This window comes from Brassica napus, chromosome C6 (genome assembly GCF_020379485.1).
Source record: "Brassica napus cultivar Da-Ae chromosome C6, Da-Ae, whole genome shotgun sequence".
Taxonomy (NCBI): domain Eukaryota; kingdom Viridiplantae; phylum Streptophyta; class Magnoliopsida; order Brassicales; family Brassicaceae; genus Brassica; species Brassica napus.
In genome coordinates, this window is record NC_063449.1 from 27,324,016 (window position 1) to 27,339,282 (window position 15,267).

A 15,267-nucleotide genomic window follows, 5' to 3' on the forward strand; every position below is an offset into this window, starting at 1 on the left:
CTCTCACCAGAATAAATAGAGCTCACACGTCAAATTGCTTCTCCAAAATCAGGATCGAAAAGTTACTTGGTCAGTGAATCATCACCTTTAAGAGGAACATTTAGCACCTTGAAGCTAGCTGGCATCAAACTGTATACCTTAAACCCGGACTACGACAATCCATGGTTTTCTCCCAATTCTGGTCAACAATAGGCACTACATCAGCACGTAACAAACTAAATAAGGTGACTATGTTTTATCACAAAACAACCTGAAAATATGATGATGTGATAAGTATTTCTCATATTAATATGAGTATCAGATTTTCTTTTGTCAAACGGATGAAATTCGAAATATCTCATAAATCATTACGTTTAAATAATAGCACATGACTTGCTTTATAATTTGTTTCTTTGCTAAATTTCTAGAAATTAACATTCCGTTTATTTTAAAATGTTATATCTTTAAACTGTTTCAAGAATGAAAATTTGATTGAAATTCTAACTATATGATCTTAACCATCATGCTTTGAACCCACCATAACCAAGGAATCCAAACAATATTCTCAATAACATACATTTCAAGAGTGATGACAATCTGCAAAAATGTATAAAACAACAAACATAAATACTTTCATAACATCTATAAAGGTCTCAACCTACCTCTCTCTATAATAGAAGATGAGAGGAATATATATCACGTTACCGACACGTTTAAAGCTAGAAACGGAATGAAAATGACTAAAAGTAACATTATAAAATCAAAGAGGGAAGAAAGAGAGAGTGATGTACATTGAATCCAACATATAGAGTAAGTTCTCTTCATTAGAAAGGTTGCTTTTAGGAAGAACATGAGGCTTTCCTGACGCCATCTCTTCTAGACGACTGAGATCATCTCAGGGTAATCTACGGCTGTGAGGGGAGCTTCCAATAGAAGAGCAGCAAAATTAACAACCTGATCAGGTGCGGAATTAACATCTTTTCATTTGGGAGTATGGATGATAACAACATCTGGTAATGGTGTCATTGGTCCTAGCTTCCTAATAGAGTCCCAGTCAAGCATGACCTTAACCTTGATTCCGAGCAAACCCTGTACATTTATGGGGTTTAATCACAATCGCTTTAGATATTTTTATTGTACTTAACCATTAAGAAGAGAATGAGGAACTCGGAAGAAGAAACTATCACCTGTATAACAGAACATGTTTAACTGCATAGTCGATGTACTCCTTGGTTGGTTGACCAGAGCACTGTAGCCTCCTCCATTGTCTGCTTCCTCAGGTTCCAAGGTTGAAGCCACATCAATTATGCTCTTTTCTCAACGGCACTTCTTTCTGCTGCAGCCTCACCATTCGGAGAAGCTCTCTCTCTGCAACACAATGTTCCACAGATCACATAAACAACCGACACCTTACACTGCATAAGGTTCAGGTAAGACAAAAATTAAATTAATGCAATGGAAGAAGATGAGCCAGAAAACATTGTGAGCAGAAAGGTAATATGCAGAAATGAGAAGAGCTCGCCTCCGAGTTTACCATCGGTTATGATCATGTAACTGATTTACTTCCAAATAGGAATTAAATTCTTCCATCTTGAAAAAACTCTGAACTTTGTTTCAAAAAGAAAAAAACAACTCTGAACTCCACCGAAAAGCTTTTATTGAAAATTTTATTTTTAGAACTAATAATTTTAGTCATAATTTTCAGAAGATTATTCTTATAAGTCGTTGTAAATAAGATACAGATGCGTAAAAAAAAATACGGACGCATATTGAAACGGTCTAAGCAGTTCATATGGAAGCTATAGGAATTCTTTATGAAAAAAAAGAATCATCAATGATGAGCATGGAATCGGATACATTCATCTTCTATTGATGTTCTTTCTTTTTTTTTGTCACGAATTTTCTATTGATATTCAACAAATAAGAAAATGGTGACCTAGAACACAAAAATACATTTTTATTCATAAAATCTCAAACACCAACATCAAAGAATCAGCACAGAATCAATAAACTATAAATGTGATCATCTATCTACTGAAATTCATAACTAAGGAAAATTGTTACCAAACAAAAAAAAAACAAATTATGTCGACATCAGACATATGGATTGACTCATGTTGCAGACACGTACATGTCGAGCTTTCCAATAGGAATCCCAATTCCATGCACTCCAAGGTCTCCTAAGCCAAGAATACGGCTACACTTTGTGATGAAAATCATATCTTCCTGCTGAGGTGGCCAGTTATATCATAGACATCCTCTCTCTTTTTTTCTTTCGCACTGAAGTACATTTCCCGTGGTCTTTTATACAAAACCCAATAGTTCTGGCCAACCAGTCAAACACTGGGGAAAATCTTTGATGTTATCAATAATGTCGGACAATAGAAAAGGGATGTTTGAACTCACTCGCGGTAGTACATAAGGTCTCGTTACGTTACGGCCATACAACCTATTCAGAATCTTCCACTTTACTAATGACACAACGTTATCTAATAAAAAAACATCAAGGAAACATAGTCAGTCTCGTCGCTGAGTTAATTTAGAGGTCTAAATATTTCTCCGTGTCATAAATTCACTTCACCAATGTTTTAACCATCAGCATTATGAATGAATCAAACTAATCGCTTAGAACCCTAAATTGAGAGAATCGGTCGGAGGAAATCAATCGATAGTTAATATCTAATTTCGTTGTTTCCAATTAATTAATTTTCTTAGAGAATAACGGGCCAAGTTTCATGAGAAAAGTATTGTGGCCTTTTCTATATTTTTAATGTGTTGGATTTGGTAAAAATCACTAAACACTGTATATTCAAGTTAATACTTTAATCAAAAAGATTTTTTTGTCAGGTTAATACTTAAGTTAATGTAATTAATTATAGGGAAAATTGGAAAAATGGGACATTTTGAACTTTTATTTATCACAATAAGATTTCTGATATTTTGGGCAATTCTGGACATATTTTACCCTTTTTTTTATGGAAAAAATAGTAAACTGAATTTTAAAAATGTTAAAAAATATCAAAACTATTGGAAACATAAGTATGACAATATATATGTTTAAATTGTTTTTTTTTAAATGAATCATATTTTATTTCATCTTCTAGCTACAGTTACAATACTCATTCTAGTCATCTACTTAGTCTAGAAATCGGCTACTAATGTTTATACATAGATATATCTTTGGTATACAACGTAACCTATCTTTTCTTATATATTCTAACCAAAGCTAGGTTACGTTACGTTATAATCAAGAAAGATGTCTTTCTTATACCTTTAGCTTGATAACGACATATAGCCACAATGCGTTGATATATCCTATCTATATTTGGAGCCATGATATGGTCTGTCTTTTACCTTATGTGGCGCCTAGGGAAGAATATGTTTCACATCTACTCTACTGTATTCTGACTTACATAGGTTATACATTTTACAGGAAATCCGAAAAATATGGAAACTTCCATAATCGGTTAAAGATGTTTCCTAAATGTAAACTAAATCTTCCCTAAATATCTCCAAGAATATTTTCTCCCACGTTTTTCTCCTTCTCCCACGATCTTTTGTTGTCGTTCTTTGTGTTTCTCTCTTCTTCATCGACATAATCATCTCTCTTTTCTCTATCAATACAACATGCACTACAAGAAAACAACAAGGATTCTGAGGGAAAAAATCGTCGGAATTTCGTCGGAATATCGTTATTCCGACGACATACCGACGAAACAAGTCGTCGGAAATAATTCCTCGGAATTTCTTCTTTCCTCGGAATTTTCCGACGGAATTCTGAGGAAATAAACTTCCGAGGAAATTCCGAGGATCACTAGTTTGTCGGAAAGGTCCTCGGAATATACCGAGGGAGAACTTCGTCGGGATACTTCCTCGGACGTTCATCGATCGATGCGTTTTTAGGCATATATACATCGATCGATAGGAATATACCGAGGGACATATTCCTCGGAATATTCTGAGGAATGTGTCCCTCGGTATATTCCGAGGGATCTGTCCCTCGGAATATTCCGAGGGAAATGTCCCTCGGTATATACCGAGGAACCGTTCCCTCGGTATATTCCGAGGAAAGGTTTCCCTCGGTATATTCCAAACGTTTTTTATAAACAGATCGATCGATGGATTTATGTCCAAAAACGCATCGATCGATCGAGTAAAAAATATAATTAATTTCCTCGGAATGTAAAAAATATTAATTTAAAAAAAAAAAAAAATTTCTGAAATTTATATTCGAAAATATGAAATTAAAATTAAAAATGAAATCATATTAATTAATATTCAAAGTTTCACAAATAAAAATAAAACATTCCGAGTTTTTGGAAAAAAAAAAACTACGGGTCTGGCACGTCCGGGAAGACCTCGTTCGGGTACATCCTCTGCATCATCTCCATCATTTGCTGGTTCAGCCTCCTCTGTGCCTCATAGCCCGCCTGTTGAGCCGCCATCTGGGTCTCCAACAAAGATATACGATCATCTTTGTCCTTCAACTGAGCCGTAAGCACTTCTGGATCAACAAAGGGCGGTGGTGCAGAAGAAGGAGGAACCGACCGGGTGCGACGACCCAAACCGACCAAACGTCCCTTCTTCTTTGGAACCGACTGAATAGAAAATAGCCAAATTTACAAATTTAAACCAAGAAATAAATGAATTGAACTTTAAAAAAAAAAGAACTTACGGATTCAACGATTTCGTTGATTCGAAACCGGGACAAGTTGGTCGAAGCCGTCGAAGCGTCATCCTCGGTTTGAAGCTGAGACACTTCGTCTACCACCTGAGTTTGGACCAGGTCGACCACGTCCCTCACAAGACCGTCATCAATCTGGCCGGTCTTCTTGTTGGTATACGCCCTCCTCATTAGGGCGAGATCATCAACCGGCTCGCCATCATTTTCTTCCGCCTTGAAAAAAAACATAAATTAAAGAAACATTAGAAATTAGAAGAAATGCACAATAAATTAAAATTCTGAAACTCAAATAATTGAAGAAAAAACGGTTGAACTTACCATGCGATCTCCCAGAGTGGCAATAGATTGAGCACCCAAGTTATGCTTGTAGATGCCCTTCCCTTTACGGTCGCTCCTGCGGTTGGTGGAGTTGGTGGAAGAAGTTTCTTTCGTCTCTTCTTTATCCCAATGCGCACACAACTCCTTCCAGACCGTGTCGTTCATCGACTTTGGGACCTTTTAATAATAAAAAAAAAATAGTTTAATAAATTAAAAAATAGTTTAATAAATTAAAAAATTGTTTAATAAATTAAATCGAACCTTATTGATTTCCCACTTCTTCTTCCACTCGTGGATCTGCTTCCCATAGTTGTCCATTACTTTATGGACGAAGTGGTGATAGATAAAGAGCGTCTCATCGGAATTCCAGTTGAACTCTTGCTGAAAAAAAAACACAATTAGTAGAAAAATTATATTAAAGATTAAAAATATAAGTAAGAAATTAGAATACTTACCGCAAACTGACGAAACCACAGAACCTGCTTCTCGGTAGGGAAGTGAGTGAAAGTCGGATGTCCACTGTCGAGGGCCGAGTACATCATACGGTTGATCCATGCGCTGATCCCGTTCCCGGATCGGTTGAACCTAATAAAAAGAATAAACGGTTAATAATGAATCCAAATTTAAAGAAAAAAATGTTTAATTACCATGTTTGACCCCGTCCATGTGGATACGGAGTGAGATACGGAAGATGGTCACGACCGGGCTGTTGAACCAACTCCGCAACACGCATCACTCCCGGAGGACCCGGAGGAACAGGAGCGGATGCAGCAGCGGGAGCGAGAGGAGCAGGAGCGGGTGCAGCAGAGGGAGATGTATGGTTGGAGCTGTGGGGCGAAGGGGAATCCTGAAAATGGCTGGAATCCCGAGACTGGCTCCCCGTACCACCACGACTACGACGCTGTCGAGGCCGGGTCTGATCATCATGAGACCTGTAAATTAAAAAAATATATTTAATAAATAGAGAAATATATAAATTAATTTTTTTTTAAAAAAAATCCCAAATAATATAGTCACAAAAAAGATTTTATATATTAAAAATATTTAATAAATATATAAAAATAGTTCTAATAAACAAAAAATAGTTTTAATAAATAAAAATAGTTTAATAATTAAAAAAAAATAGTTTTAATAATATATATATATTAAAAATATTTTTAAATCCCAAATAATAGTTTTTAATCACAAAAAAAGTTTTATAGATATTTAAAATGTTTTGTAAAATCCAAAAAATCGAATTTGTATACCAAATTTTTTTTGTAAAATCCAAAAAATCGAATTTATATAGAAAAATCGATTTGTAAAATACAAAAATCGATTTTATATACAAAAATCGATTTTATAAATACAAAAAATAAAAAAATAATAAAAAAATTCTAAATCAATTCAACAAAACAAATTATTCAACCAAATCATAATTCTAAACCTATTATACAACCAAATCACAATCCTAACCAATCACCCTAACAAAAATCTATCAAAATTACACAAAAACCTAACAAATAGAACCTAAGAGAGTGGGATAGGGTCCTTACATGATTTGTGTAAGAGAAGGGGGAGATCGCCGGAGATATCGTCGGATTTCAGGGGGAAATCGCCGGAAAGGAGAGAGGAGTCGCGCAGAGGAAGAAGAGAGAAATGGGGAAGAAGAAGCGGCTCGTGGTTATAAAACCTAGGGTCCGACGGCTAATATCCGTCGGAATTCTAATTTCAATTTTTGCGAAATATTTGCCCGGTAAAATGAAAATATTCCGAGGAAATTCCGACGGATAGTAAAATATCCGTCGGAATTTCCTCGGAATATTCCGAGGAAATACCGAGGAACTAGTGTTTGGGGTTTCAAAACATCAATTTTTTTTGCCGTATTTCATTTCTTATACAATTGTAATGCATACCATTGAGGATTCTTTGTATAGATGAGCATAAACCATGAAATAACAAATTTCAAAACTAATTGAAAGTATTCCCTTTACCGTTCATTAAAAGGTATAAGTGTTTCTCTTATGTTGTGGGATTTCGTTCATACAATCGGAAAAGTGTTAATTATACGGTAAGGAACAAATATTTGACTTCATAATGAACGTAAGACACTTAATAAGGGTTATATAGGTGTTATTCAAACCGCAAAACGTTGTTTTCGGTTTAAAAACCCTATTTCCTCGGAATTTCCTCGGATTATTCCGAGGGAACTCCGAGGAAACCCTCTTCTTCCTCGGAATTTCCTCGGAATATTCCGAGGAAATTCCGAGGAACTAGTGTTTGGGGTTTCAATACGTCAATTTTTTTTATAAACGGATCGATCGATGTATATATATCCAAAAACGCATCGATCGATCACTAAGATGGACCGGACCGTAAGAATGTGATCGATCGATGAGATTATCCCATCGATCGATCGAGAATCTCAAGTGTTCCTCGGAATGTCCTCGGAAAATCTTGTAAGTTTTTTTATAAACGGATCGATCGATGGATATATGTCCAAAAACGCATCGATCGATCACTAAGATGCACCGGACCGTAAGAATGTGATCGATCGATGAGATTATCCCATCGATCGATCGAGAATCTCAAGTGTTCCTCGGAATGTCCTCGGAAAATCTTGTAAGTTTTTTTATAAACGGATCGATCGATGGATATATGTCCAAAAACGCATCGATCGATCACTAAGATGCACCGGACCGTAAGAATGTGATCGATCGATGAGATTATCCCATCGATCGATCGAGAATCTCAAATGTTCCTCGGAATGTCCTCGGAAAATCTTGTAAGTTTTTTTATAAACGGATCGATCGATGGATATATGTCCAAAAACGCATCGATCGATCACTAAGATGCACCAGACCGTAAGAATGTGATCGATCGATGAGATTATCCCATCGATCGATCGAGAATCTCAAATGTTCCTCGGAATGTCCTCGGAAAATCTTGTAAGTTTTTTTATAAACGGATCGATCGATGGATATATGTCCAAAAACGGATCGATCGATCACTAAGATGGACCAAAGCGTAAGAATGTGATCGATCGATCCGTATTTGTTCAAAAACGCATCGATCGATGCGTGTGCGGGAAACAGAATTATAAGGCAAAACCCGACCTTTTTTGGATCTAAACCTCAGAACTCTCATCCCCTCCGATTTCCCCTATAATTCGCCCCCCCTTTCTCTCTCTATAATCATCCGATTTGAACAATTTTGGGCTCTATTCCCCTTGATTTTTCGAGCTCTACCTGATTCCTACACTCGTTTTCACCCTAAGACAGGTATACTCCGCGAATCTCCACATTCTGAAATCGTGTTCTTGAGCAATTTTTGGGTTTTGTGAATTTCTTATTTCCTTGTTGATTCCTTGATCAAATATGCATGAAACAGATGTTTAAACATGGAATAGAACACAATTGTCTGTGATCAACGAGTTTGGAACACAATTGAGATGATTTAGGGATTGAGAATTTTTTTCAATTTCGTTTTTTTTATCACAACTCGATTTCGCCTTTCATTTTCATGTTGCTTTGAGTTCTTAATTGATTATAACCATGTTGAGAGCAATGATTCTATTTTGTAGAGAATGAAGCGCACGAAAACATCAGCAAAGAAGAACACACAAGAAGAGGGTTCGTCTCAGCGAGAGACGCAAAGGCCAAAGAAGTGGGATAAGTCTGATACCACCCACTACAACAACATGAAGAAGGTAGCCGTTCCGGCTACACAACTAGCATGTCCTGAGACGATGACAATATTGGGAATCAAAGCAGACATTGAAGGGCTATTCCAGAACATGGGTCTAGGCCAACTATGCAACCTCCCACTTATCCGGAGTTGGTACGCCAGTTCATAGCATCCGCATACGTCAGCCGTCCCGATGATAGCCATCAGGAAGGTTTTCTGGTATTCGTAGTGCAGAAAGTATACTATGAGGTATCTTTCACAGACCTCTGCGAACTATTTGGATTGAGTGCGGGGGAGAGGACATCTGGTCTTTATTGGACTTCAGAGCTGTTGAACTTCTGGGAAACGATTGGCACAGGGGTTTATAGATCTTCTCAGGCAAATGAGTCACTTATCCGGAGCCCAGTACTGAGATATGCGACACGCCTCATTGGCTCATTGCTATACGGGACAACCACAGCCGCATCAGTCACGCAATGGGAGTTGTGCCTCCTGTACCAAGGTGTGAGGCATTTGCTACCGGCATTTGGAAACTCTACATTCCCACCTGCTACTGCCTTCAACATGGGAGCGGTGCTGGCCGCAAACTTAGCAGGATACAAGGGGAAAGTAACCAAATCCAAGAGCAATGCATGTGGATTTGGTGCAGTGATTACTCGGATCCTTAGACATGTGGGTGTAGACTGCCAGAACCAGCAGGTAGCACTGGACAGATCGAACAACATTGCTTGGAACTACCTGGATGTCATTTCTCTAGTAAGTAAGGAGTTCATAGCTGGTCCCCACTCGAGGATCGATCGGGATGGTCCTTACGTCTACGTATTCCAGGACCGAGCGAAGAAAACACTCTACTGCCACCTGCCTCAGATCGGCCTGACTGCTCTACTTTCAGAGGCTGCAGTTGAGTTCCTACCCCCTGCTACCGCACTAGTAGACAAGCCATCCTTCTTCACGCCAAAATATCAGACCAAAGGCAAGGCCGTGGTTGATGAAGAAGGAGAAGATGAGGCTGCACAAGCCATTCCAGATGATTCACAACCCCATCAGCTACTCCCATCAGACTCCAGCCAGTACAAGCTGCAAGAGCTTCCACCGAACGCCACTTCGCGCCAGCAACAACATTGGAGAGATCAGAGCATAAAGACAAACAACGACATGCTACACAAGATCTGGGCTGCCATTTCACGTATCAGGCCGTGTCGTTGCCAAAAGGATGATGTAGTTCATCGGGTCAACTCTCCATCCAGCTCTGGTTCGGGTTCGAGTGGTACACACAGGGTAAGAAAGAGGTCCAAGAGACCCAACGATGCAGGAACATCTGGAGCAGGAGACGAGGAGTAGGAGCTATCACCGGCCAGTATTGCCATTTGATTTCCGACCGCGCTATTTCATTTTTTTTTATTCTAACGTTTTATGGTCTTATTTTCTGTTAATTTTGAACTTAGTTTTTTTTTTCTTAATTATGAGTTCGTATTTCTTTTACATGGTTTCTTCGTTTTATTTGGTTGTGTTTTGAGTAGTTTTTAATTCGTATTCAGCTTTGCCTTGCTAAATAAACCAAATAACTAATATCCGAGGAAAGAGGTTATATCAAGTGTTCCTCGGAATTTCCTCGGTATTTCTTAAAAAAAAAAAAAAAAAAATCAATGGTAGTCTGTTTCCGAGTCATCATCACCAGATGAATCTGAATCTGGATCTTGGTGAAACTCTCCAATCACTGGTTCATCCTCTACGTGAACGACGGCTTCCTCTCCAAAGTCGGTTAAATCGACTACAAGGCCAACTCCAGCTAAATCTTCTGCTGCACTTAAGTTGCCGGATGTGCTTGGTTGTAGTGGGTCTTCCAGCTCAGAACTTCCCTGAACTCGGCCTCTCGGGTTGAGTCTTGTAACAGTAACCCATGGATCATCTCTGTTCCTTACCCGGGGGTACTTGATATAACAAACCTGTAACATTTAAAAAAATTATAAATTAATACACATGATGATGAATCATTCTGAATAATTAACATTTAAATACCTGATCGGCCTGAGAAGCAAGAATGAAAGGATCATAATATTGCAGCTTTCGCCTCGAATTTACTGATGTAACACCAAATGCATCTGTTCTCACACCTCGATCTGGAGTGTTGTCGTGCCAATCACAATAGAAAACAGTACAGCGCAATCCAACCATGCCCAAATACTTGATTTCCAAAATCTCATGTATGTGTCCGTAGTATACATCATCTCCTGATGCAGAACAAACGCCAGCATCATAAGTCGTACTCGAACGTCTCCTCTTCTGAGTTGTGAATGCATATCCTCGAGTACAAAATCTCGGATATGACTTCACAACAAAGTTTGGTCCAACGACCATCTCACGTATCCAATCGTCAAATGTTTCACCTCTGGCCAAACCAGCAGACACCTATTAATAGCACATATATATATGTTATATCAATAAATGTGAATTAGTATAAATATGTGATAAAATATATTTTAATTTGTTTAAAGCACTCACATAAGTAAACATCCATCCAGTAAATTCTCTCTGCTTCATTTCTTCTAGTTCGTCCTCTGTGGCGTATCTATACTCGAACCGCTTTTCTGCCATGAAAATCCTGTATATGATGACAATAATGTAATTAATTAAGATTTAAATTTCAACTTGTTAAAATAAAAATTTGTAAGCTCATTTATTTACCTCTCATATTGAAGAACGTCTTCGCAGTTGGTGAGCAAATATGTTTGCAAATGACTGCGCTCCTGCTCAGTAAGTCGACGGTCCTTTGGTTTTCCGCTAAGTCGTCCAACGTCTGTGAAAATGTCTGGAACCGTAACATGATATGTTGCCCGTTCGCCTCTATCATCATGCCGAGCAGGTCTTCTGTTTTTGGTCTGAACTTCTGCTGGAAAGTAGTACTCGGCAAAGTTTGAAGTTTCTTCATTGATCATCTGTGCGACTATAGAACCTTCCACCCTACTTAAATTTTTCACCATCTTTTTCAAATGGAACATATACCGCTCATACAGATACATCCATCTATACTGCACAGGACCACCAAGTTCCAATTCTCTTGCCAGGTGAATAACAAGATGCTCCATAACATCAAAAAATGAGGGAGGAAATATCTTCTCAAGGTTGCACTGAATCACGGCTATGTTAGTCTTCAAATTTTCAATACCTTCAAGAGTCACTGATCTCGTGCATAAATCGCGGAAGAAACCACTTATCCCTGCAATTGCTTCATGAACATTTCGTGGTAATAGTTCCTTGAAGGCGAACGGAAGGAGGCGCTGCATCATTACATGGCAATCGTGGCTTTTCAAGCCAGTAAACTTTCCTTCCTTTCTGTCGATACAGTTACGCAAATTTGATGCGTAACCGTCTGGAAATTCCACATCGTTTGAAATCCAATCAAAGAACGCATCTTTTCCCTCTGCATCAAGTCGGTATATGGGAAAAGGAGCCCTACCATTCTCATCAACATGAAGTTCTGAACGAGCACATATATCGACTAAATCCAGTCTTGACTTCAAATTATCCTTTGTTTTACCTTGAACATTAAGGATCGTGTTCATGAGATTGTCAAAAAAGTTCTTCTCAATATGCATGACATCTAAATTATGCCTTAGCAGATGATCCTCCCAGTATGGCAGATCCCAGAAAATACTTTTTTTGTGCCAGTTATGTAGTTCTCCAACAGCATCTACCGGAAAACGCTCATGTCCACCGACGTCTGGCGTCCTTTCTGCACCAAAATCTCTTAGTTGTATCTTCAAATCTTTCCCACAAATTTCCGGAGGTGGACTGTCAAACACCCTCTTGTTCTTCGTAAACAAATTCCTACTCCTACGATATGGATGATCAGGTGGTAGGAATCTCCTGTGACAGTCAAACCAACACGTTTTCCTTCCGTGTTTTAGTTGGAAAGCATCAGTGTTATCTTGACAATATGGACATGATAGCCTTCCATGCGTTGTCCATCCAGACAACATACCATATGCTGGAAAATCACTTATTGTCCACATTAGTACTGCCCGCATTTGAAAGTTTTCTTTACACGAAACATCGTATGTTTCAGCACCTTGAGCCCATAGTTGTTGCAACTCATATATTAGTGGCTGAAGAAACACATCAAGTGATCTCTTAGGATGCTCTGGTCCGGGAACGAGAATCGAGAGAAACAAAAACTCTCGTCGCAAGCACAAGTTTGGGGGTAGGTTGTATGGTGTAAGAATGACGGGCCATAGAGAATACTGTCTTCCACTCTTGCCAAACGGACTGAAACCATCAGTACATAATCCAAGGTAGACATTTCTTCTCTCATACGCAAAGTCGGGATACTTTGATTGGAAATGCTTCCACGCTTTTGCATCTGAAGGATGTCTGATCTCACCATCTGTTGAGTGCTCCGCATGCCATCTCATTGGTTGCGCTGTGCGTTCAGACAGATACAACCTCTGCAACCTTTCCGTCAAAGGTAAATACCACATCCTTTTATATGGCACTGGAACTCTTCCACTCGTATCTTTATAACGAGGCTTTCCACAAAATTTGCATGTAACCCGCTGTTCATCCGCCCTCCAATAAATCATGCAGTTGTCGCTGCATACATCTATTACCTGATACGATAAACCAAGACCAGCTACGAGTTTCTGAACCTCGTAGTATGAACCAGGAGCTACATTATCCTCGGGTAGAATACCTTTTACAAAATCAGCAATCGCATCCACACAGTCTTCAGCCAAATTATAATCTGTTTTAATGCCCATCAATCTTGTAGCAGATGATAAAGCTGAATGACCATCTCTGCAACCTTCGTACAATGGTTGCTTTCCAGCATCCAACATATCATAAAATCTCCTAGCTTCTGCATTGGGTAAATCTTCCCCTCTAAAATGATCATTTACCATCTGCTCAGTACCTACACCATAATCTACATCTGTTCTAATTGGTTCTTCTAATCTAACCGCTGGCTGAGGTTCGCTAGTACTACCATGTTCATAATCAGTTTCCCCATGATGATACCAAATTTTGTAACTTCGTGTAAACCCACTCAAATATAGATGAGTCCAAACATCCCACTCTTTAATAACCTTTCTATTTTTACAATTAGAGCAAGGACATCTTAACATACCTGTTTTTTCTTCCGGTTGTCGGTGAACTAACCCCATGAATTCGGTTATACCTCGTTGGTATTCTTCCGTAAGCAATCTCGTGTTCGGATCCAAATGAGGTCGATCGATCCAAGAACGAAAATAATTTGAAGAAGACATATTTTTTATGAATCAAATTCGTGTGTAAATAGAGTAAGAGGGAGGATGAAGATATGGAGTGAATGAAGAGGAAGAGGAGTGCTTGTATTTATAGTTTAAATCCTGCCGACAGACCGAGGAAATTCCGACGGAAAAGGCTAGTTCGTCGGAATTTCCTCGGAATTTTGTAAAATCCCCCAACGGCTCTCCAACGGCTATAATATTTCCTCGGAATTCATCGGTTTTTTCCGAGGAACCCATTTTCCCTCGGAATTTCCTCGGAATATTCCGACGGATAGATATTTCCTCGGAATTCCGTCGGTATATTCCGAGGAAATTCCGAGGAAACCCAATTTTGTGCTTCCTCGGAAATTCCTCGGGATATTCCGAGGATTTCATTTTCCGTCAGAATGTCCGTCAGAATACCGTTGTTTTCTTGTAGTGATGGTTCTAATCTATGTCAAATCGGGTGAATGGATGTGTAGTCGCGGTGATGACTGGAGTTTCGTGGTAGACAAAGAAAGGCGTGGTCGAATGGTAACATTAGCAACTACTACTACGTTGAAGCAGCTCAAGATAACGGTGTGTGAGGATTATGGGGTGGACCATAATGCCATTAATGCCGAGTTCAGTTATTCGTTGTTGAATCAAAAAGGTAATCCTCCAATTATTATCACCAATGATCGGCAAGCATCTAATTTTGTGGGCTATGCAAAGAGGGAATCGTCTACTACCTTGTGTGTGATGTTCTCTGTTTCTGGTGTAAATCAAAAGGAACGAGTCAATATCGATTTGAATAAGGAGCCTTGTGATTCAAGTAATGTTGAGGATGAAGAAGTTCCTGAGATAAATCGAGCAGAGTTTGTCAAGCCGTCAAAGGAGTCTTTTGTTAAAAGAACAAATCATGTCGCTGCGGATGGTTGCGGTGCTTTAAGGAGTGAAAACATTGAACTTTGTCAAAACAATGGAGACAGTGATAAGGATGGTCGAGCTTGGAGAGGAGACTTCGTGAAGAAGGATCAAATTTTCACAAGTAAAGGGGTTCTGAAGGCAACAATGGAAATTTTGGCGATGAAGAATAATTTCGATTACACTGTTATCAAATCCACGAGAAAATGGTGGTATATTCGATGTAAGGATGCATTGTGCAACTGGACTGTGCGTGCAGAAGGAATAGATGGGTCTACATATTTCATGATCAACCAATGTGATGGAAGACATTCATGTGCTCCTTCAAAGAAAAGGAAATTCGGAAAAACAGCATCTGCAAGAACAATTGGGACTCTGATACAACATCGATTTGATGATGCAAACGATGGCCCAAAACCGAATGACATCATTCAATTTATGAGAATGGAGCATAGTTGTGAGATTACTTAT